The sequence below is a fragment of the Mus caroli genome, unplaced genomic scaffold (genome assembly GCF_978045245.1).
Source record: "Mus caroli unplaced genomic scaffold, Mus_caroli_1 scaffold_8, whole genome shotgun sequence".
NCBI classification, from domain to species: domain Eukaryota; kingdom Metazoa; phylum Chordata; class Mammalia; order Rodentia; family Muridae; genus Mus; species Mus caroli.
In genome coordinates this window covers 5228747-5253229 of record NW_028227263.1, presented here as the reverse complement: position 1 = coordinate 5253229, position 24483 = coordinate 5228747, and the positions used below count along the sequence as shown (strand labels likewise).

At 41.4% G+C, this 24483-nt stretch overlaps 1 pseudogene; it reads right to left on the bottom strand.

Annotated features, from left to right (window-relative positions):
- Nucleotides 1-17526: 17526 nt before the first annotated feature.
- LOC110299468 (SPRY domain-containing protein 7 pseudogene) lies at nucleotides 17527-18102 on the bottom strand (annotated as a pseudogene).
- Between the last annotated feature and the right edge of the window lie 6381 nt (nucleotides 18103-24483).

The following is a 24483-nucleotide window of genomic DNA, read 5'->3' as shown; positions in this document are numbered from 1 at the left end:
GGGAAACACTGTCTAGATTCAGGATAAGAGTTGTAGCTTGGGCCTCTGGCAAAAGAAGTACTGAGATTTATTCTAATTAACAATAGTTTTAAAACTCAGGTAACAATTCTGTGTAATGACCAATTTGTTCCGGTATAAAAATAATATTTTGGTTTTATTCTCTTGGGTCATGGACTAAAAGAAAGAATAGGCCAATGACAGACCCGATATAGACTCCATGAACATATGAACATGAGTTCACCCTGAATACAAGGTCCCTGAGCACATTATTCTATACATGCAACATCTCATCCAATATTGAGGGAAAGATTGCCATGTTTAAGCCTGTCAACCAGGACACACTGACTGGAGAGTATGGTTTGGTACTGGAAAGACATGGCTTATCATCAATGGGACTATGAAGGATACAAGGGCAGTGAGGATGGGTTACTCTATTACCAGCTGCTGGTCCCAGAGTGTGGGGCATGACAATGTGACTCCTCATCTAGGTGACAACAATGAACCTAGAATTTCCTTTCTTGGAACTCTATTCTAACCAGGACAGGAAGCCAAGGAACAGAATTAGACTTATACATAACATGGAAGGGAAATCAGGATTTCCTGAGGGGCCTAGGATGTCTCAGGTGAGTGAATACCTTGAGCAGAAAGAACTCAACTGTTCCCAAACCCAGCTCCTGTAATATTTCCCAGCATGTCATTTAAGGGACATTCCTCATAGGACTTCACATTGCCAGTCGCCGTCCAGCAAGCATCTGGAACACACATAACCCTGAATATTGAGAAAGCAGTCTTCTGTTAAGAAGTCAGGATAGGGTGGTGACCCATATTGAGGCCAGCTGTGCTGTGTGTGTATAGCTTATTTACCACTTCCTACTACAAGACTGCCAGTTAGGGTGTATTGAAGGATTGGTCATTGGGTGTGAGTTAAGAGTCAGACTGACAGGGACAGGTGACAGGACTTTCCAATGTGGCCTGTCACGTGGAGGGCCGGGTATCACCAAACTGCTTTCATCTAATTCTCAAATCTAGCATGAAATGACATTTCAGGTTTCAAAGTAAATCATTTTACATGTGTCCAGAGTAAAATGTTCTAAAACTGAAAATAGAACAGGAGAGTCATTTACCGGAGCTCCCAATACAATATGCACCACCCCCATTACTCCATCCCACAATGCTCCAGAGGGGTTTGAAGGGAGAGGGGTGTGCTGTGCTGGCTCTGTTCCCATCTTCCACCCAGTAAACTAAGCTCAATGTAATGATGGTCTAACCTGGGCTGGCAGGCCCTCTCCTGAGGTTGATCTTCATTCCATGTTTTCATAGGGCTTCAGACCAGGCTGCATACAACCACTAGTTTCTCTATTTCACAAAGAGCTCTACTAATCACTGGACAGTGGCTATGGTGTGCACACAATGTCCCTGAACACCAAGGATAACAGACCCAGTTGTCAGATTTAGCAGACAAAATACAGGAAGCTGAGATAAATGAGAGCACCCTTACAAAAATATGTCTCAACTCCTGACTAGAAAATCCTGGCTCTACAAAGTATGTTTTACTGATCTAAAATGCAATTTGGTTTGTAATTCTCTCTCTTTTTTAGCCACTGAAGTTCACCCAAGTCCATGTATCTTTCTTGTTAATGTGTCTTTGAAATCAGCAGCAACTGAGAATGTCCCTGTGTCAGGATGTATCTGAGAGATGAACCACCATGTGACCTGCCCTAGAAATATGCTCCCGGCCCCACACTTACCTCCAATACTTGCCTTACAGTCACTGTTGCAGAGGGGTGAGGAGCAGTTTTCTGTCTGTGTTGTTTAAGCTTCCTGGCAAGATAAGAAAAGAATAAAGTCCAGGGTCATTCCTCCTCCTGGGGAAAGTGAAGTGACCTCTGCATGCTGTTCCCACTGGGATCAGGATGAAATGTTCATGGTACCCCAGAGGAGCAAAGGAGTAGGGTGCAGGAACTGTTGGTGGGATTTATCCCCATCATTCTCCATCATCCCTTTGCCTCCCCTGTGAGAGATTGAACCCTACTTGCTCCTTAGTCACATAGCACATATTCACTATGTCTTTGTGTAGTTGTGAGCAAGATACATGAACCATCTATATGGGGAGAAAATGTCTTCATTTCAAATGTCTAGAAAAGTCATAAGAAACCTACCTGTATGGCAACAGGCATGAGGTTGGGTGTTCAACAAAGTAACCTGTGGAAAGGAACCTGACAGAGAGAGGGGGAGGGTGTGACTCACTATTACCCATTTCTCCGTTCCTCCAGCCCTTCGTCTTTCTTTGTGATAGTTCTTGGACCTGTTGTTCCTCCTTTGTGGATACAGAAACATCCACAAAACACATCTTTGTTCTTTTGATATGGGAGACCCTGTGGTCCTAAAACATCACAGACTCAATAAATGAATCTCTTGATTTAACAGCTGATGGGAAAGAAAAGACACAACCAACTTAAGCAGCAATACACATAAAGCGTTTTTGAAACTCGTGATATTTTCCAGATGAGTGTCTAAAACTGACATAGGGTTGGTTATTTCTGCCTAGAGAGTTGCATCTGGACCCTATAAAGGAGGGGCAGCGAGGTCACATACTCACCACACCATTTGGACTGCAAGGATGTCTTAGTCCTGAGGAGTACAGAGGTGTCTGTTTATTTCAAGTAATTCTGCCTTAAATCTAGATAGCTTTGGCTGTATGATGCAACCTAAGACAGCTAATGGCCCCTGGGATGCCTGCTCCAGGGTCCTGGCTGAGGTGGTTTTGCAACCATTATCAAGTCTACAACAGAAAGAGGAGGTGGTGAGGAGCTGTGTCCCAAGGGCAGATAGAAAGGGCACAGATGTCTTGCTGAGTTTCTGCTTCCTGTGGCAAGAAGCCAGGCATGTTCCCAGCAGGATTTCCTTTCTTCCCATCCAAATCTCAGTTGGAAAGAACAAGGGAGGGCATAGGTTCAGGTATTTATTAGCTAACATTCATCAGGAAAGGGTGTAAAATTTCTCCAACTTCATGGGTCATCACAGACTGCAGTAGGGGCTGGGATATCAAAGTCAGCAGAGCATTACAACACAACATACTCATTGCATCCTGGCCTTGACAGACAGGGACTGAATACCAGTGTGAGCTAGAAGAGGTCAGAATCCAATATGTGTGGCTGCCCTGTTACAATTCTTGGCCCCTCAGGAGCTGTGGGGTATTGGGCACTCATCAGACTGTTGTTATAAAAGACTAGCTACTCCTAAATGTGCTAGCCATGTACCTTCAAATAGACTCATCTCTCCAGTTAAGGTTCTCACACTTACTTTGTTTTGAGGAGCCCACCAAAGATGATCGCTCAGACAGAGTGTACAGCCAATTGAAGGTCTTTATTCCAGCTGGCTATGACTACATTCAGGTATTTGGGACCCAAGTGTAGCATAGAGTGCTTAGAATAAGGGGTACATGAAAGCAAAAACCCATATCCTGATATCTCACTCAGCAGCTATGGAGGGGTGTTGCACAGGCAAGCAGTTTAACAAAAGCCAAGATAACTTTGTTGATTCATCCTCACTGTGTATTTCATGGGTAATTTTCCATGGGGCTTCCCACCAAGAAAATCGAATTCTAGTCAAACCTAAGTGGCCTTTGCAAAAACATAGGCTCGAGGATCTTCTGCACTGCCATGCATCTTGCCCTGTCACATTCCCCACTAGTGCTATGGGCATGAGTCAAATTGTTGACTGATCCTGTTCTGGGGTGTGGGCCATAGGTCCCAAGGGCCAGTAGCTTATCTGAGTTTATTCTCTGTTTTATGTAGGTAGCCATGCAGTTGAGGATGCAGGATCCCACTGTTAGCCTGATCAGGATAAGAATTAGTGGTCAGGCTAATGCTGAAAGTATGGTGGTCAGTCATGGGAACTAGATAGATAAAAAGAGATGAATAATTATTTGATCTATACTCACTTTCTTCCCTTTCTCTGAGGTGTTTCTTGACAATGGCAAGGTTTTCTCTGATCACCTCTGATTGGTTGGCCTAGAAAAAGACTCGAGTGGCTGAGAAGAAATGTTCAAAGTCCTTAGTGATCAGAGAAATGCAAATCAAATGACCCTGATATTCCACCTTACCCCATTCAGAATGGCTAAGATCAAAACCTCAAGTGAAAACAAATGTTGGAGAGGATGTGGAGAAAGGAAAGAACACTCCTCCATTGCTGGTGGGATTGCAAACTGGTACAACCACCCTGGAAATCAATCTCAAGGTTCCTCAGAAAACTGGAAATAGATCTGCCTGATGACGCAGCAATATACCCAAAAGATGCCCCACCATGCCACAGGGGCACGTGTTCCACTATGCTCATAGTGGCCTTATTTGTGATAGCCAGAAGCTGGAAACAATCTAGATGTCCTATGACAGAAGAATGGATACAGAGAGTGTGGTTCATTTATACAATGGAATACTACTCAGTCATTAAGAATGAGGGCGACAAGTCCCTTCCGGTCAGAACCAGCACCGAGGCACCTTGGGAGCACAGTCTGCAGACACCCGCAAGGTCCCCACAGGACTCTCCACAGGATCTTAGGACCTCTGGTGAGTGGAACACAACTTCTGCCAGGAAGCAGGTTGGAACGCCAGATATCTGGGAACCTTCCCTGCAAGAGGAGAGCTTGCCTGCAGAGAGTACTCTGACCACTGAAACTCAGGAGAGAGCTAGTCTACAATGTCTACTGATAAAGGCTAACATAATCACCTGAGGAACAAGCTCTAACCAGAGACAACTATAACAACTAACTCCAGAGATTACCAGATGGCGAAAGGCAAATGTAAGAATCTTACTAACAAAAACCAAGACCACATACCATCATCAGAATGCAGCACTCCCACCAGACCCAGTCCTGGGCACCCCAACACACCTGAAAAGATAGACCCGGATTTAAAAGAATATCTCATGATGATGGTAGAGGACATCAAGAAGGACTTTAATAACTCATTTAAAGAAATAGAGGAGAACACTGCTAAACAGATAGAAGACCTTAAAGAGGAAGCACAAAAATCCCTTAAAGAATTGCAGGAAAACATGACCAAACAGGTGATGGAATTGAATAAAACCATCCAAGACCTAAAAAGGGAAGTAGGCAAAATAAAGAAAACCCAAAGAGAGGCAACGCTGGAGATGGAAACCCTAGGAAAGAAATCTGGAACCATAGATGTGAGCATCAGCAACAGAATACAAGAGATGGAAGAGAGAATCTCAGGTGCAGAAGATTCCATAGAGAACATTGGCACAACAATCAAAGAAAATACATAATGTAAAAAGATCCTAACTCACAACATCCAGAAAATCCAGGACACAATGAGAAGACCAAACCTACGGATAATAGGAGTAGAAGAGAATGAAGATTTTCAACTTAACGGACCAGCAAATATCTTTAACAAAATTATAGAAGAAAACTTCCCAAATCTAAAGAAAGAGATTCCAATGAACATACTAGAAGCCTACAGAACTCCAAATAGATTAGACCAGAAAAGAAATTCCTCCTGACACATAATAATCAGAACAACAAATGCACTAAATAAATATAGAATACTAAAAGCAGTAAAGGAAAAAGGTCAGGAAACATATGAAGGCAAGCCTATCAGAATTACACCAGATTTTTCACCAGAGACTATGAAAACCAGAAGATCCTGGACAGATGTTATACAGACACTAAGAGAACACAAATGCCAGCCTAGGCTACTATACCCAGCCAAACTCTCAATTACCATAGATGGAGAAACCAAAGTATTCTATGACAAAACCAAATTCACACATTATCTTTCCACGAATCCAGCCCTTCAAAGATAATAACAGAAAAAAACCAATAAAAGGACACAAACCACGTTCTAGAAAAAGCAAGAAGGTAATCCCTCAACAAACCTAAAAGAAGACAGCCACAAGAACAGAATTCCAACTTTAACAACAAAAATAATAGGAAGCAACAATTACTTTTCCTTAATATCTCTTAATATCAATGGACTCAACTCCCCAATAAAAAGACATAGACTAACAGACTGGCTACACAAACAGGACTCAACATTTTGCTGCTTACAGGAAACTCATCTCAGAGAAAAAGATAGACACTACCTCAGAATGAAGGGCTGGAAAAACATTTTCCAAGCAAATGGTATGAAGAAACAAGCTGGAGTAGCCATTCTAATATCTAATAAAATCGACTTCCAACACAAAGTCATCAAAAAAGACAAGGAGGGGCACTTCATACTCATCAAAGTAAAATCCTCCAAGAGGAAATCTCAATTCTGAATATCTATGCTCCAAATACAAGGGCAGCCTCATTCATTAAAGAAACTTTAGTAAAGTTCAAAGCACATATTGCACCTCACACAATAATAGTGGGAGACTTCAACATACCACTTTCACCAATGGACAGATCATGGAAACAGAAACTAAACAGGGACACAGTGAAACTAACAGAAGTTATGAAACAAATGGATCTGACAGATATCTACAGAACACTTTATCCTAAAACAAAAGGATACCTCATGGTACCTTCTCCCAAATTGACCACATAATTGGTCACAAAACAAGCCTCAACAGATAAAAAAATATTGAAATTGTCTCATGCATCCTATCAGATCACCATGGACTAAGGCTGATCTTCAATAACAAAATAAATAATGGAAAGCCAACATTCACATGGAAACTTAACAACACTCTTCTCAATGATACCTTGGTCAAGGAAGGAATAAAGAAAGAAATTAACAACATGATGAACTAACCAGTACCCCGGAGCTCTTGTCTCTAGCTGCATATGTATCAAAAGATGGCCTAGTCGGCCATCAGTGGAAAGAGAGGCCCATTGGACTTGCAAACTTTATATGCCCCAGTATAGGGGAATGCCAGGGCCAAAAGAATGGGAATGGGTGGGTAGGGAAGTGGGGGGCACTATGGGGGACTTTTGGGATAGCATTGGAAATGTAATTGAGGAAAATATGTAATAAAAATATTAAAAATTAAAAAAAATAAAATAAAATAAAAAAGAAATTAAGAAAGAAATTAGGACTTTTTGGAGTTTAATGAAAATGAAGCCACAACATACCCAAACTTATGGCACACAATGAAAGCATTTCTAAGAGGAAAACTCATAGCTCTGAGTGCCTTCAAAAAGAAACTAGAGAGAGCACACATTAGCAGATTGACAATACTCTTAAAAGCTCTAGAACAAAAGGAAGCAAATTCACCCAAGGAGTAGATGGCAGGAAATAATCAATCTCAGGGGCGAAATCAACCAAGTGGAAACAAGAAGAAGTATTTAAAGAATCAAGCAAATGAGGAGCTGGTTCTTTGAGAAAATCAACAAGATAGATAAACCCTTAGCCAGATTCACTAGAGGGCACAGGGAAAGCATCCTAATTAACAAAATCAGAAATGAAAAGAGAGACATAACAACAGATACTGAAGAAATCCAAAACACCATCAGATCCTTCTACAAAAGGCTATACTCAACAAAACTGGAGAACCTGGATGAAATGGACAAGTTTCTAGACAGATACCAGTTACCAAAGTTAAACCAGGTTCAAGTTAACCATCTAAACAGTCCCATATCCCCTAAAGAAATAGAAGCAGTCATTACTAGTCTCCCAAACAAAAAAAGCCCAGGACCAGATGGGTTTAGTGCAGAGTTCTATCAGACCTTCAAAGAAGAATTAATCCCAGTTCTTCACAAACTATTCCACAAAATAGAAACAGAAGGTACTCTACCCAACTCATTCTATGAAGCCACAATTACTCTGATACCTAAACCACAAAAAGACCCAACAAAGATAGAGAACTTCAGACAAATTTCCCTTATGAATATCGATGCAAAAATCCTTAATAAAGTTCTCGCTAACCGAATCCAAGAACACATCAAAACAATCATCCATCCTGACCAAGTAGGTTTCATCCCAGGGATGCAAGGATGGTTCAATATATGGAAATCCATCAACGTAATCCAGTATATAAACAAAATCAAAGACAAAAACCACATGATCATCTCGTTTGACAAAATCCAACACCCTTTCATGCTAAAAGTCTTGGATAGATCAGGAATTCAAGGCCCATACCTTACCATGATAAAAGCAATCTACAGCAAACCAGTAGCCAACATCAAAGTAAATGGTAAGAAGCTGGAAGCAATCCCACTAAAATCAGGGATAAGACAAGGCTGTCCACTCTCTCCCTACCTATTCAACATTGTACTTGAAGTCCTAGCCAGAGCAATTAGACAACAAAAGGAGATCAAAGGGATACAAATTGGAAAGGAAGAAGTCAAAATATCACTTTTTGCAGATGATATGATAGTATATATAAGTGACCCTAAAAATTCAACCAGAGAACTCCTAAGCCTGATAAACAGCTTCAATGAGGTAGCTGGATATAAAATTAACTCAAACAAGTAAATGGCCTTTTTCTACACAAAGGATAAACAGGCTGAGAAAGAAATTAGGGAAACAACACCCTTCTCAATATTCACAAATAATATAAAATACCTTGGCATGACTCTAACTAAGGAAGTGAAAGATCTGTAAGATAAGAACTTCAAGTCCCTGAATAAAGAAATTAAAGAAGATCTCAGAAGATGGAAAGATCCCCCATGCTCATGGATTGGCAGGATCAATATAGTAAAAATGGCTATCTTGCCAAAAGCAATGTACAGATTCTATGCAATCCCCATGAAAATTCCAACTCAATTCTTCAACGAATTAGAAAGAGCAATCTGCAAATTCATCTGGAATAACAAAAAATCTAGAATAGCAAAAACTCTTCTCAAGAATAAAAGAACCTCTGGTGGAATCATCATGCCTGACCTAAAGCTGTACTACAGAGCAATTGTGCATAGCTCTGCATGGTACTGGTATAGTGACAGACAAGTAGACCAATCAAACAGAATGAAGACCCAGAGATAAACCCACACACCTGTGGTCACTTGATCTTCGACAAGGGAGCTAAAACCATCCAGTGGAAAAAAGACAGCATTTTCAACAAATGGTGCTGGCACAACTGGCGGAAATCATGTAGATGAATGCAAATTGATCCATTCCTATCTCCTTGTACTAAGGTCAAATTTAAGTGGATTAAGGAACTCCACATAAAACCTGAGACATTGAAACTTATAGAGGAGAAAGTTGGGAAACGCCTCGAAAATATGGGTACAGGGGAAAAATTCCTGAATAGAACAGCAATGGCTTGTGCTGTAACATCGAGAATTGATAAATGGGTCCTCATAAAGTTGCAAAGCTTCTGCAAGGCAAAAGACACCGTCAATAAGACAAAAAGGCCACCAACAGATTGGGAAAGGATCTGTACCTATCATAAATCAGATAGGGGACTAATATCCCATATATATATATATAAAACTCAGGAAAGTGGACTCCAGAAAATTAAATAACCCCATTAAAATATGGGGCTCAGAGCTGAACAAAGAATTCTCACCTGAGGAATACCAAATGGCAGAGAAGCACCTGAAAAAATGTTCAACATCCTTAATCATCAGGGAAATGCAAATCAAAACAACCCTCACACCAGTCAGAATGGCTAAGATCAAAAATTCAGGGGAGAGCAGATGCTGGCTGGCGAGGATGTGGAGTAAGAGGAACACTCCTCCATTGTTGGTGGGATTGCAAGCTTGTACAACCACTCTAGAAATCAGTCTGGAGGTTCCTCAGAACATTGGACATAGTACTACCGGAGGATCCCGCAATACCTCTCCTGGGCATATATCCAGATGTCCCAACTGGTAAGAAGGACACATGCTCCACTATGTTCATAGCAACCTTATTTATAATAGCCAGAAGCTGGAAAGAACTCAGATGCCCCTCAACAGAGGAATGGATACAGAAAATGTGGTACATTTACACAATGGAGTACTACTCAGCTATTAAAAAGAATGAATTTATGAAATTCTTAGGCAAATGGATGTACCTGGAGGGTATCATCCTGAGTGAGGTAACCCAATCACAAAGGAACACACACAATATGTACTCACTGATAAGTGGATATTAGCCCAGAAACTTAGGATACCCAAGATATAAGATACAATTTGCTAAACGCATGAAACCGAAGAAGATTGAAGACCAAAGTATGGACACTTTGCCCCTTCTTAGAATTTGGAACAAAACACCCATGGAAGGAGTTACAGAGACAAAGTTTGGAGCTCTGATGAAAGGATGGACCATCTAGAGACTGCCATATCTGGGGATCCATCCCATAATCAGCTTCCAAACGCTGACACCATTGCATACACTAGCAAGATTTTGCTGAAAGGACCCAGATATAGCTGTCTCTTGTGAGACTATGCCGGGGCCTAGCAAATACAGAAGTGGATGCTCACAGTCAGCTATTTAATGGATCCCAGGCCCCCCAATGGAGGAGCTAGAGAAAGTATCCAAGGAGCTAACGGGATCTGCAATCCTATAGGTGGAACAACAATATGAACTAACCAGTATCCCGGAGCTCTTGACTCTAGGTGCATATGTATCAAAAGATGGCCTAGTCGGCCATCAATGTTAAGAGAGGCCCTTTGGTCATACAAACTTTATATGCCCCAGTACAGGGGAACACCAGGTCCAAAAAGTGGGAGTGGGTGGGTAGGGGAGTACGGGGGAGGGTATGGGGGACTTTTAGGATAGCATTGGAAACGTAAATGAGGAAAATACCTAATAAAAATATAAAAATAAAGACACAAAAAATAAATAAAAAGGAAAAAAAAGAAAAAAAAAAAAAACAACAACCCTGAGATATCACCTCACACCAGTCACAATGACTAAGATCAAAAATTCAGATGACCTGCAGATTCTAGTAAGGATGTGGTCGACGAGGAACACTCCTCCATTGCTGGCGGGATTGCAAGCTAGTACAACCACTCTGGAAATCAGTCTGGCGGTTCCTCAGAAAATTGTACACAGTACTACCTGAGGGTCCAGCAATATGACTGTTGGGCATATACCCAAAAGATGCTCTAACATATAACAAGGATACATGCTTCACTATGTTTATAGCAGTCTTATTTATAATAGCTGGAAGTTGGAAAGTACCCATATATCCTTGAACAGAGGAATAAATACAGAAAATGTGGTACATTTACACAATGAAGTACTACTGGGGTATTAAAAACAGTGAGTTCATGAAATTCTTAGGCAAAAATATAGAATTAGAAAATATCATCCTGAGTGAGGTAATTCAGTCACAAAATAACACACCTGGTACACACTCACTGATATGTGGATATTAGCCCAAAAGCTTTGAATACCCAAGATACAATTCATAGACCATGTGAAGCTTAAGAAGAAGGAAGATCAAAGTGGGGTTGCTTCAGTCCCTCTTAGAATGGGGAGCAAAATACTCAAAGGAGGCAATACAGAGACAAAGTGTGGAGCAGAGACTGAAGGAAAGGCCATCCAGAGACTGCTCCACCTGGAGCAGTTCATCCCATATACAAACACCAAACCCAGACATTATTGTGGATGCCAAGAAGTGCTTGTTGACCAGATATAGCTTTCTCCTGAGAGGCTCTGCCAGAGCCTGACAAATACAGAGGCTGATGCTGACAGCCAACCATTGGACTGAGCATGGGATCCCTAATGTAGGGTTAGAGTAAGGACTGAAGGAGCTGAATGGGTTTGTAACCCATAGGAAGAACAACAACATCAACCAACCAGACCCCCCCCCCCCGAGCTCCCAGGAACTAAACCACCAACCAAAGAGTACACATGGAGGGGACTCATGGCTCCAGCTGCATATGTATGGCATATGTATGTATGACAAGGATGGCCTTGTCAGACATCAATTTGAGGAGAGGCCCTTGGTGCTGTGAAGGCTCAATGCCCCAGGGCAGGAAGGTGGGCGTGGGTGGATGGATGGGGGAGCACCCTCATAGAAGCAGGGGAAGCGACAATGGGATAGGGAGTTTGCGGAGGGGAAACTGGGAAAGGGGATAACATTTGAAATGTAAATAACTATAATATCAACAACAACAACAACAACAACAAAGAGTTTAGACTTCTAAGAGTGTTTACTGTGCCTGCCTTGCTACTCTGATCTCCATGGACAAGAATCTGCAGGATGCACTTTCAGAGGTAATTATGAGTACAGAAGTCTGTATGAGTGTGGTCTCTACAGTGTCTGGCATATAAGGGACACTCTGTGCTAAGGGGAGTGTCGATGCTAAGTATGAAGACCTAGCTCTGGAATCTTTACGGACATGCCTTAACCTGGTTCCTATTGCTTTTCATTTCTCCATCTCCTGAAGAAGTACAGGTAATTTTCATTGTAAGTATGTGCTGAATTCTAGTGAAAATAGAAAACATGGAAAAAGGGGAATTTAAAAAATACTGTGATTGATTGCATTCAGAACCCTTGCTGAGGGTCTTGTCTGAATCTTTTATGTGTTATGCTCATTTGTTTATCTTATTTTTCAATTCTATGTCCTAGGGATTATTCCAGTAATTCTCACCGAGATACATTTCTATAGGACAGGTATATTTTCTAGAGAAGAAACTTGTTTGATCTTTCATATTGTTCATAGTTTTGTGATGAGATCTTTCCATGTCAATATTAATAGACACATTAATTTTGCATTTCTAGACATAGACAATAAATTCGCGACATTGATAACAGCATTATTTATTATACAAGTTGTAGGATCTCTGCACACTCCAGGCCAGCAGAGTAGTGATCGGTACGGGGCAAGAAGGAAATGTGATTCAACAGACCTTGGTAGCCACCGTGCTTTCAAACTTCTACAGTCTGACACCAGGCAGTTATATTGTAGGCATATTTAAGCACAGCAAAATTTTGGGGAAAAAAGTTTCCTGATGATAATTTAACTCAATCCACATGTACAACGAAGCTTAAGGCATGTTTATATTGAAACTCTTTCAAAGTACATATGGCCCCCTCCAATAAAGATGAGTCTTGTTAACTGAGAAACAATGTTCACAATAAGGGCCTAGGGAGAATTACTGAGATAAACATAATAATCTATGGGAGTCACGTGTGACGTGACCCTATTGAGGACACCTGGGTACATGTGACATCTTCCATATGGGTGAGTTCTATTGGCTGTGAAATAATGCTGAAGATCGAAATCTGGGAAGGAAGAGTCTGGAGTACATGTAAGAGTTTGTGGAATTCAGATGTGGCCTGGTCCTACAGAAAGCACAAATCAGAACCAGGCACATCCATTCTCAGAAGGGTAGTAAACAAGTCTACATTCCCCTCATTGAGTGTTTAACATTCCTGGTTGCCCTAGTGCTCATCTGGGATGAAAACAGGATGAAAATTCCAAAGACTTAACAGTGCTGATGAAGGGAGATCTTGTCTTCCTGTTTCTGTTCTGTGAACATCAGCACAAGCAGGGCCTCAGGGTTAGTTCTATTTACTTCCTGAAGAGTCTACAGCAGTACTTTTCAGACCAGCGTGTCAGCAAATTGGCATGATGCTTTTAGATTTTTCAACCCTGTTTCTAGCAAGTCATTTTGCCAGGTATTTTTGAAATCATTATATCATGTAATTAGAATGCCTAACTGTAGGTTCAAGACTGTATCTTGTTCTGAGCTTCACACATCTACACAGCTACTGGGTACCACTTCATGTTTTGGAAACCCATCCTCATCCATAGAAGAGTAATTATCTACCTACCATCTTCAAAGAGAAGGCTTTATACGAGACCCGAATGGGATAGTATAGCATTCGTTCTTTGTGAGCTACCAAGCTCTAAAAGATAAGCTCTCTCTTACTCTACCTCCCCCTCTCTCCACTTCCTCTCTCTTCCTCCCTCTCCTTCCTTCCTTTCATTTTTGTCTACTTTTTCTTTTTTTTTCTTGAAAATAAACTTTTATATACAGTGTATTCAGATCATTGTTTCCCCTCCCTCAACACCAACATGCCTTGATTCTTTCACTTTCTAAAAACAAACAGACAAATAAACAAACCAGAGTAAAACAAAGCAAACAGAAAAACAGGGGAGAAGGATACAAGAAAAAACACAAGATACACCTACACACCCAGAGACATACACATGCACACACAACCCATAGAAACACAAAATTAGACTGTTATAGATGAATAAAACCACTATTATTTTGTGTTGCTCATTTACTGCTGGGCATGAGACCTCCCTCAATTTTGGTTTGTACACTCACTGATACTCCAATAAAGAAAACGAATTCTGTCTTTGCAAGTGGTTGTCAGTTGGAGATAGTTTCTGGCTTAGGAATGGGCTTGTATTCACTTCCCCTCTCAGTGCTGGGCTCCTACCTGGCTTGCACCTGTACAGGCAATTCAGTCTCTGAAATCATATGTGTACCAATCCTGTAGTGTCTGGAAGGCACTGCTGTCTTATTGTCTTCCTTTTCCCAGTCACTCTTAGAACCTTTCCACTTCTTTTTCCACATAGTTCCCTGAGCTCTAGGGGGAAGGATTTGGTAGAGATATTCCATATAGGATTGACTGTTCCGAGGTTTCTTGTTCTCAGCACCTTGTCTGGTTATGGCTCTCTCTATTATTTCCTGTCTTGTGTAAGAGAAGTTTCTCTAACATTGGATGAGCAAGACACTGACCTATGGTTATAGCAAAATGTCATTATGAATCATTTTACTGCTCTGTTTCTTTATCAGAACAGTAGCATTTGGTCTTTTCTGGGTTTACAGATGATCTAGGCTCAGGTTCTTGGTCACCTGAGCAATGCCTGTCATGGGTTCCATCTCATGGAATGGACCTTCAATCCAAGCAGGCAGTGATTGGTTACTTTCACAACTTTTATGCTACTATTGCAATAACCTATTGTGCACAAAGGCCACTGACGAAGACCAGCTTCTCGAACGCCTTAAAGAGACAGATGGACTACCGCTCTGGTGGCAAGTAGCAAAGCTTTACTGATTTCTTCAGCTTATAAACATGGGGTATGACTTTGCAATTTTTAGCTCAAAAAATAACATTTTTACTTAGTTGCACCTGGCACACAATATTATCATTTTTGGAGTAATTTTCTCATAACAAGAGCAAATTTCAGAAGAAGAAACTGTTTATCAGCAGACCCAGGGACATCCTCCTCTCCAGGTGGAGATGATAGGATGATATTAACTCTTGACTAGGAACAAGGAAAACCTCTGGTCTACAGAAAGTCATGTTAGGACATTCCCCCTTTCAGGAGGGGTGACCCCTGAACTTTCCCCGAGTTAACTGCTCTGACCCTTTCAGGCCAGAACCAAAGGGAAGCCATTGTTCTCCTCAGGTCACCATGGTAGATTGAAAGATTTGTAGCTGACTTGGTGTTTATATTTCTCCTCTCATGGCATGTGGTGTTCCTTCTAGTACCAGGAAGGTGGGGAAAGGGGAATATCAGGAATAACAACTAACACTAAGGATGATTTGAAGGGTCATATGGAAACTACTACAGTAGAAACTTCTTGAAATAATGCATATATGGAATTAATCTAAGTAGAATAATCACAAAATAACAGGGTGAAAAAACCATCAACTAATCCTCTCTTCCCATCAAATTAAACACTCCGTGCCAGGAGTGTGTCACAGTTAATTGAGTTGTTGACCAGGGGTGACCCATAGAAACTTGCCCTCAAACTTGACCCAAACCACCCAGGCTGCTGTCAAGTAAGGGTGAAGGCTCTACTTAGGCAGAGCTTGACTTCTCCATCTTCAATGACTTATACAGCTGTGGTCTTGTCATCAGTTTGTGGAGAGCAACCATAGCCTTAGCAGCATGGCAAAATCTAGCAGAAACAGCCAGGCCTCCATCACTGAATCAGCACAAGTCATTAGCCATGACCAGTACCAGCTGAGATGCCAAGAGAAGTTCTCTGTCGTGCCTTTCCCAATGAAGTGAAGATCAGTGAAGATGAAGACATGAGTCCAGTGGAGCATTGCAAAGCTAGCTATGCAAGTGCACCATCACTGTCCTTTGAGTCCTATTTATTGTCTCTCCAAATATCACTCGCCCTCCCAGGGGTCTTGTTCAGCAAAACACCACTGAGTCTGCATCACCTGACATCTGCAGAAACTTCTGCTTCAGTCAGTACGTTATAAATAACCAAATTCTCTAGCATTCTCAGAACTATGTTTGCAGTAATGTTAAGTAGACATGTACATTTACAGAACAAGCTTAGGGAGAGAGACCAATTCATGTTCCCGATTATATAGTCTTCTGTCTTTATTGTCAAAGTCAAATAATTCTAAACAAGTTCAAAGTAAACTGAAAGTTATTTAATTTCAAATAATATTCAAAATTGGGTATATTTAAAAAGCTGGTTATGCAAATTTTATTCCTTAAGTAAAACAAGTTATTCTTGCACGGCTGAATGTCCTCAGGCCTATGTAGTTCCCTTGGATGAAACAATTCCACCAGAGTAAGCTACATGATAGCCTCATTCCAGGGCAAGAAGTATGGGGAAATAAGACCTGCCAGAAAGCTGCTGCTTCTGTCTCTGGCTGTGTAGGAACAACCAGCTTCAGCTGTGTATGCCAAGTCAGAAAAAAATCTCCTTCTTATCTACAGGGAAGATGAATTACTTTCTTCACATCTCACATGATGGGGACATGGATTCTCTTGTCCACTGGAGGATCTCAGAGTCTGCACCCACATCCTAAATGCTTAAACAACACAGAGGCGAATAGCAGTTACTCCTCACTCAGTGTCTCCCAGACTGACATATGAACATGTGTGAACAGGACAACCTAGTACTTACGCTGTCACCCAGCTGATGTGGAACATGCATGCTTTGTTTGTTTGGCGATGCCCTTTCCCCTGGCCTTTAATTCTTCCTCTCAGCAGAAGCTAATTTCAGAGTCCATATTCTAATTACCCACATTCCCTGATGAAAGAAGGCTGCCAGATACTTTGTCATCAAAACTGTATTTATTTAGAATATCCAAGTGGCGTCTTTGGAACTTTGCTAGGCAATCCTATAAAATGACTCAGTAGGAACCTATTTCTCTTTTCAATTGTGAGTTTAAATATTGAATTTAACTGACTTAATTACATAGCTTTCAGGTACTTGTCTCTTATGCAGGAGTCTGATATAACAAACAGCTAATACAGTTACCTTACCCTACTACAGAACTCAAGTTCATGGTTCAGCCAATTGTACAGTTGAATTTAACCTTACATTAACTTTATATTTAACCTCATATCAACTCATGTTAACCTTAATGTAAATTTTCTCCTCGTCAACTTTGACTCTTAATGTTCTCCACAAGGTTGTACAGTTATCACGTCCTGACTTGGGTTCATTGGTACCTGCTAAGTTTCTTTCTTTTTTTTTAACTATTAATCAAACCCAGAGCTATATATATTTGTTTAAATAAGATTAAATACGTTGCCTAGGTCTTTTAAATCAAACCTCAGCATGGTATAATGAATCCATGGGTTCCTTGGACAACAACAAGAATCTCAGTGTTCAGCATGTGTTCGTGTCTCCAGATCAAGGAGAGCTTTATTAAGTGGTAGGCGCTTGTGTGACGGTGCAGAGGTCTAAGTTTTGAAAACAAGCTCATTCAGAAGATCTGCTACTCAAATAGTATTATTTCAAAACCAGGTGGAGGAGTATGATAAAATTCACTGACTGACAGTATTGCACTGTTGTCAACATATACAACTGGATACACTGTCCCTCGTATACCTGATGCCGGACGATGCATGTTTTTCCCACTCAAATATACATTTAATTCTACCTGGTCATATGTTATACCCGCTACATTGCCCTCCTGAGGAAGGCTGTTTGCTGGCAGCCTGCTTTTCTCTTCATTGTTGTGGTACAGGGCTCTGTCATTTCTTATCACCAGGCTATGCATGTTGCGGCCAAGAGGAACCTGGTTCAAGTTAACTTTCTGAATTGCAACACCTATACCCCAGGTTCTAGTAGACTGGAGTTTGAACTCAAAGTAGCTTTTGTTCTGATGTAAGGGTGCACTGGCTAAACAACCTCTGGTGCCACAGATTCTTCTTCCGTTTTTCAAGATGACAACATCTGTTCCCATGTGCCGCTTGTCCACCTGTAAGGCTGGCATCTCCTTGAGAGGAATGTGGCCAGTCCCACCCTCCCTGCAGCAGCGCAGGCAACACCATGCCATGTGGCCATGGCTCAGCTACACAAGCCCCACTGCTCTGCCTGCGCCCGAGTGCTTCTGGGTTGTGGGATCCTTGCAGGGCATAGGGATGTCAGGACGGAAGTGGAGGCTGAGGCGAGCCCTCCACCCCTCCCCCACTCTCCTGTGAAGGAGCGAGGACCTCCCGGAGGGGCCGGACAGTGTCATCACCTGCTAAATTTTACTCTGACCCCTTGGACTGATCATCATCTAAGGCACTCTAACTGCTGCCCCTTCTACATAGCCCATTTTGTCAGCTGGAAGTAGTAACTGAGAGACCAGCTTCCACAAACTCCTAAAAGCAGTTTGGGTGAACCATAAGGGAAAAACTAATGAGACATGGGCTATCCAATTCATCCTTCTTCTTGCCATACTAGGCAATGTTTTCAGGACTAAGAACTAAAACAAGCCTTCTTTGCATCAATTAACTTTTTTGTCTCACTATCTCTCAACATCATCAACAACAACAACAACCAAAACAAAACAAAACAAAAACAAACAAACAAACAAAAAAACAAACAAAAAACCCAAACCTTTAAGAAATTTGAGATTAGCTTAACATCTTTCAGGACCAACTCCAATTCTTAGCTGCTGCAGTACTCCATGACTAGATCTGACAATTACTAAGAATAGAATTTGTACCCTCCTGCATGAGCAATGTTGTTTCAGCACCAACAAATTGTAACTAGTTTGATATGGGTACAGAGATAACAGACAAAAGTTGAACCCCCAAGCCTCCTCTGATGGTCTTCCCTCTGTATGGGCTTCCCTCTCACTCTGGCATTAGTCTTTGGTCACTTCTTTCCCCATTATTATCCCTGTGTGTTTGCCATTACCCAGTGTCTTAGTTAGGGTTTTACTGCTGTGAACAGACACCATGACCAAGACAAGTCTTAATAAAACAACATTTAATTGGAGCTGGCTTACAGATTCAGAGGTTCAGTCCATTATCATCAAGGTGGGAGCATGGCAGTATCCAGGCAGGCATGGAGCAGGTAGAGCTGAGAGTTCTATGTCTTCATCCAAAGGCTGCTAGTGGAAGACTGACTTCCAGGCAACTGGGGTGAGAGTCTTAAGCCCACACCCACAGTGACACACCTACTCCAACCAGGTCACACCTATTTCAACAAGGCCACAACTCCAAATGTTGCCACTCTCTGGTCCAAGAATATACAAACCATCACACCCAGTCTTAAAATTGTTTTACTTACTGAACTTCACCAGATACCCAGAATGTTCCGTGTAAGCTCTAATGACTTTCACCCTACAACAGCTTCATTTGCCCCTGATCCATCTACTGAAAGGTCTTTTAGGCACTGTGGAGAAACTCTGGTGGCAAGGGGATCTGCATCCTTTTTACTCCAGGCCAGATACAATCCTTTACATCAGCCCTTTATTCTCCCCGGTCCCCTTCTTTCAGGGCTCTGTTCGTATCTGTTGCTTCTGCTAGCTTATTTTGGTGTAGTGGTCCTAGAAGTGTGGTATTAGTCACTGTCACCCCAAATCACCTCTTTATCCACTTCCTCTCACCACCTCACTTTGTCTTGCCCACCTCTACTCCTCTTAATTCCCCCACATTTCTGGAAATCTCTCAATTTTACTCTGTAACCAAATCATCTGATTATAGCCTTCTAATGATTATTTTCTCAAAAGTCCCTCCAAGGAAAAAAAAGGGTGGTGGTGGTGGCAATCATAAAATCCATCACAGATGATCAAGTTAAAACTCTTCAGCTCTGTGACCAGAGGAGCCACTCTTCAATGGACCCCGGATTACTCCAGCTGAACAAGACCTTCCTCAGGAGGAAACAGCTAAGAAAGGATCTACCTTCCTATCCCCATTTTATACCCCTTTACGGCTCAGAACAATAGAGTGCCTCAGATGTAAAGCAGGATTCCTACACAATTCCAGATAACCTTGCTTGATGATGCTGGAAAGGAAAGTCTGCTGAGACAGCCTGTCTTACGTGGGTGAACAACTTCAGGAAAGAGAAAGTATAGGAGAGAAATGCAAGCTATGGCTCCAACAAAGTGCTCATTCTCAGGCTCCTCACTCTGACCCTTTAAAGGTTCCCAGTCAGCTTAGTCCCCTGTCAGACCCTTCAAGAGAGAGAGAGAGAGAGAGAGAGAGAGAGAGAGAGAGAGAGAGAGAGAGAGAGAGAGAGAGAGAGAGAGAGAGACCCTTGCTCTCTATGTTAGTAAACACAGTCACAGATGTGACAGGTCAGACTCCTGTTTCTTTCTTTTTCCCACATCCTTAGGCAGGTCTCCAGACTAAGTTACGCAAAGGCTCTGAGAATCCTTCAAAGGAACAAGCCCATGAAATCTCAGATAACAATCACCAACAAAAAGGCTACTTCAAAGCCCAGGTGCCATCACTCCAGAATTCTTGCCAGATACAATGGTTCTGCTAAAGTTCCACCATGGGAGGAGGAAAGAGCCTACTCCTCTAACTTCCAGGTCAAATGGCTCTGTTCAACCATTCAGGTAAGTCCACATCTCCCAGCTATTTAGACAAGATTTAATGTTTCATGGGCTATCAACACATATGTGTGAAAGCAACTCTTTTATGAGAGCAGATGTAATTGGAAATTAATTGGAGCCCATCTCCTGGGTGTTTGGAACACAACAACAACAGTGTGGATGTGGCCCAATTACATCAGCACATCCTATAAGTGTAAAAGCCTCATGAGCAAATATTGAAAAAAATGGCCATGGATAAGTGTCATAATGTTAATCCATTTAGCTTATTAAAGGATTCCTTTTCTTTTAGTTGGCCATAGAAGCTGTACTGGCTAGTTTTGTGTCAACTTGACACAGCTGGAGTTATCACAGAGAAAGGAGCTTCAGTTGAGGAAATGCCTCCATGAAATACAACTGTAAGGCATTTTCTCAATTAGTGATCAAGGGGGAAAGGCCCCTTGTGGGTGGGACCATCTCTGGGCTGGTAGTCTTGGGTTCTATAAGAGAGCAGGCTGAACAAGCCAGGGGAAGCAAGCCAGTAAGGAACATCCCTCCATGGCCTCTGCATCAGCTCCTGCTTCCTGACCTGCTTGAGTTCCAGTCCTGACTTCCTTGGTGATGAACAGCAGTATGGAAGTGTAAGCCGAATAAACCCTTTCCTCCCCAACTTGCTTCTTGGTCATGATGTTTGTGCAGGAATAGAAACCCTGACTAAGACAGAAGCTGTTACGTTCCTTCTCATCACCTTTACAGTCTTCCCAAGGGGAGGTCAGAAAGGCTTTCTCTGAGGCTGCAGGATCATCATTCATTTTTCCCTTGCAGGTAGTGGTGGGACCCCTTTACAGACAACAGAAAGAAGAGGGAGAGACAAGAGCCCCCATCCTATTTTTTGATGTATGCCCCCTTCCTACCAGTGATTTATATAATTGGAAGACCTAAAACCCTTCTTTTTCAGAGAAGCTACAGGTCCTTATCAGTCTGTTGGAGACTTCTCTGTACACACCAGCTGACTTGGGATGCTTGCCAGCAGCTGTCATAGCTGCTCTGTGTACAGCTGATGACAAAGATGGATGGGTGGAAAACAGGAAGTAATCTCTGGAACTGGGCAGTGGAACATTACTAGAGGTAGAGGTCCTTCCAACCCACCCCATCCAGTTGGTATTATAATACCAATTATTTTAGTTGGGGTTTCTATTGTTGTGGTGAAGCCATAACCAAAACCAAGTTTAGTGAGGAAAGGATTTATTTGACTTACACTTCCATAATGTAGTCTATCATTGGAAGAAATCAGGATAGGAACTCAAGCAGGGCAGGAACCTGGAGGCAGGAGCTGATGCAGAGGCCATGTTGGTAAAGGGTGCACTCTGGATTTCTCAACATGGTTTTCTCATCCTTCTTTTTTATAGTAACCAGGAACACCAGGCCAAGGATGGTACCATCCATAATAGGCTGGACCCTCTTATATCAATCACTAATTAAGAAAATGTCAGTTTTTATGGAGGTATTTCTCAGTTAAAGGTCCCTCCTTTCAGGTAACTCCAGCTTGTGTCAAGTTGACAAAAACTAGTCAGCACACCACCAATGAACGTAAGAGGGGATTGGACACCTTTTACCAAACATAATGAGGCAAACCAAACCAAGGCTCTGTACTCATCTTCCACTATCTGTGGAGTCATATTTATACTCCTTCATAAAGTGTCCTTTTAAGTGTTTGCTATATCCAAGCATCCTTTTACCTGTACCTGCTTCAGGAAAACAGTCTTTCAGGTGTTTGCTTTAGCAAGACATCCTTTCATCTGTGTGCCCCAGCAAAACACCATTTGACATAACTAACTTCCCAAAGAAACTGAAAATTTCATATCCCCATTTTTGTTTAAGAATTGTCCTTTCTGCTACCATTAGCTATCCACTTATAATAGAAATAATTTTAAGAATCATTACATTTTCAATAAATGGCATGTGTACAATATAGTTAGATTTCTATCAATATACAGTATTTCAAAACAATTTTAAATTTCTATTAATTTATAATACTTAAACAAAAACCTTAAATGTCTATCAATACACAATAATTCAAACAAAACAACTTTAAGTTTTTATAAATCCCTGATCATAACCAACAATAACCTTTCATCCTAGATGATAAGTATAACACAGAAAATGACCAAACCTATCTACCCCAACTTAAGGGACTATGGCAATGATCTTCATAAAATTGCTTCCTGCTGACTTTGGTTGAATAATTCCTGTATGGTCCCCAAGGGAAAAATGGTTAGTTTGAAAAAAGCTTGCTGTAGCATTTGTTGCCCAATTTCTGTTTATCGAGTCTCTGATCATTAGGGCTAGCTAGCCTTTTTAAAGTTCAGTTGCATGCATTTTTTTTTTTTGAGAAATCAATAACTGAGATAGTCTGTGAATTACCTGGGCTATTTGCTTTGTGAAGACATTCATGTTTCAGCGGACAAGACCTATATCCATTGATTGGACGGGACTGATTACAAAAATTCTGAGCCACCATCTCTTATGGGGGGAGGAACTCACCTAGTCTGGCCAGATGGCCAGCATGTATAAGGGCCATAACTACCACTGCCATCTGGTAAAAGAAGTGACAAATTACTTTAGGACAAGAACTGTTCTTGATAACACTACTATGTTGAAACCCTCTTGGGAGAGGGCACTCAAGAGTTGCATTTCTAATGCCCAGGTGAGGTAATACTAAGTCCTGATTCTGGACCAACCATATATTTGGTTTTATAAGATGTCAGCCATCAGTCCTGCCAATTTTCTGCTAGATGACAATCCCATGGGACCCCTGAATCCTATGGGCTTTAGGTGATGGACCTGATCCAGTCTATCAGGCTGATAGACTATATCCAGTCTATCAGTCTATCTGACTGATCGGTGACACCAGACAAGGTACTGCTTGCAGATAGGAGCAGTTTCTTCCAAGACAGGATCAGGTATGCAGGAGCAGCAGTGGTGATGTAACCTGGACACAATCTTTAAAGAGGGAAGCCTCAGCTCAAAGACGAGCTTTTAGTTTTGACCCAAGCATTCTGATGAGGGAAAGACAGGCACTCATCATATGTACTGAGAGCTGATGTGCATTCATTATGCCATGTCCATGGGCTCTACAGAGAGAAAGAGGATTCCCAACTGTTGTGTTAGAAGCATGTCTCACCTTACAGAAGCTTCGCAATTTTATGAGGTCCCATTTGTCTATTCTTGTTCTTAGAAAATAAGCCATTGGTGTTCTGTTCAGGAAATTTCCCCCTGTGCTCATGTGTTCGAAGCTCTTCCCCGCTTTCTCCTCTATCTATTGAAGTGTATGTTTTTATGTGGAGGTTCTTGATCCACTTGGACTTGAGCTTTGTACAAGGAGATAAGAATGGATTGATTTGCATTTTTCTACGTGCTGACCACCAGTTGAACCAGCACCATTTGTTAAAAATGATGTCTTTTTTTCCACTGGATGGTTTTTTAGCTCCTTTATAAAATAATCAAGTGACCATAGGTGTGTGGATTCATTTCTAGGTCTTCAATTCTATTCTACTGATCTTCCTTCCTGTCTCTGTACCAATATCATATAGTTTTTTTTTTTCACTATTGCTCTGTAATACAGCTCGAGGTCAGGGATTGTGATTCCCCCAGAAGTTCTTTTGTTGTTGAGAATAGTTTTTGCTATACTGGATTTGTATTACAAATGAATTTGCAAATTGCTCTTTTTAACTCTATGAAGAATTGAGTTGGAATTTTGATGAGGATTGCATTGAATCTGTAGATTACTTTCAGCAAGATAGCCATTTTTACTATATTAATCCTGCCAATCCATGAGCATGGGAGATCTTTCTATCTTCTAAGGTCTTCTTCAATTTCTTTCTTCAGAGACTTGAAATTCTTGTCATA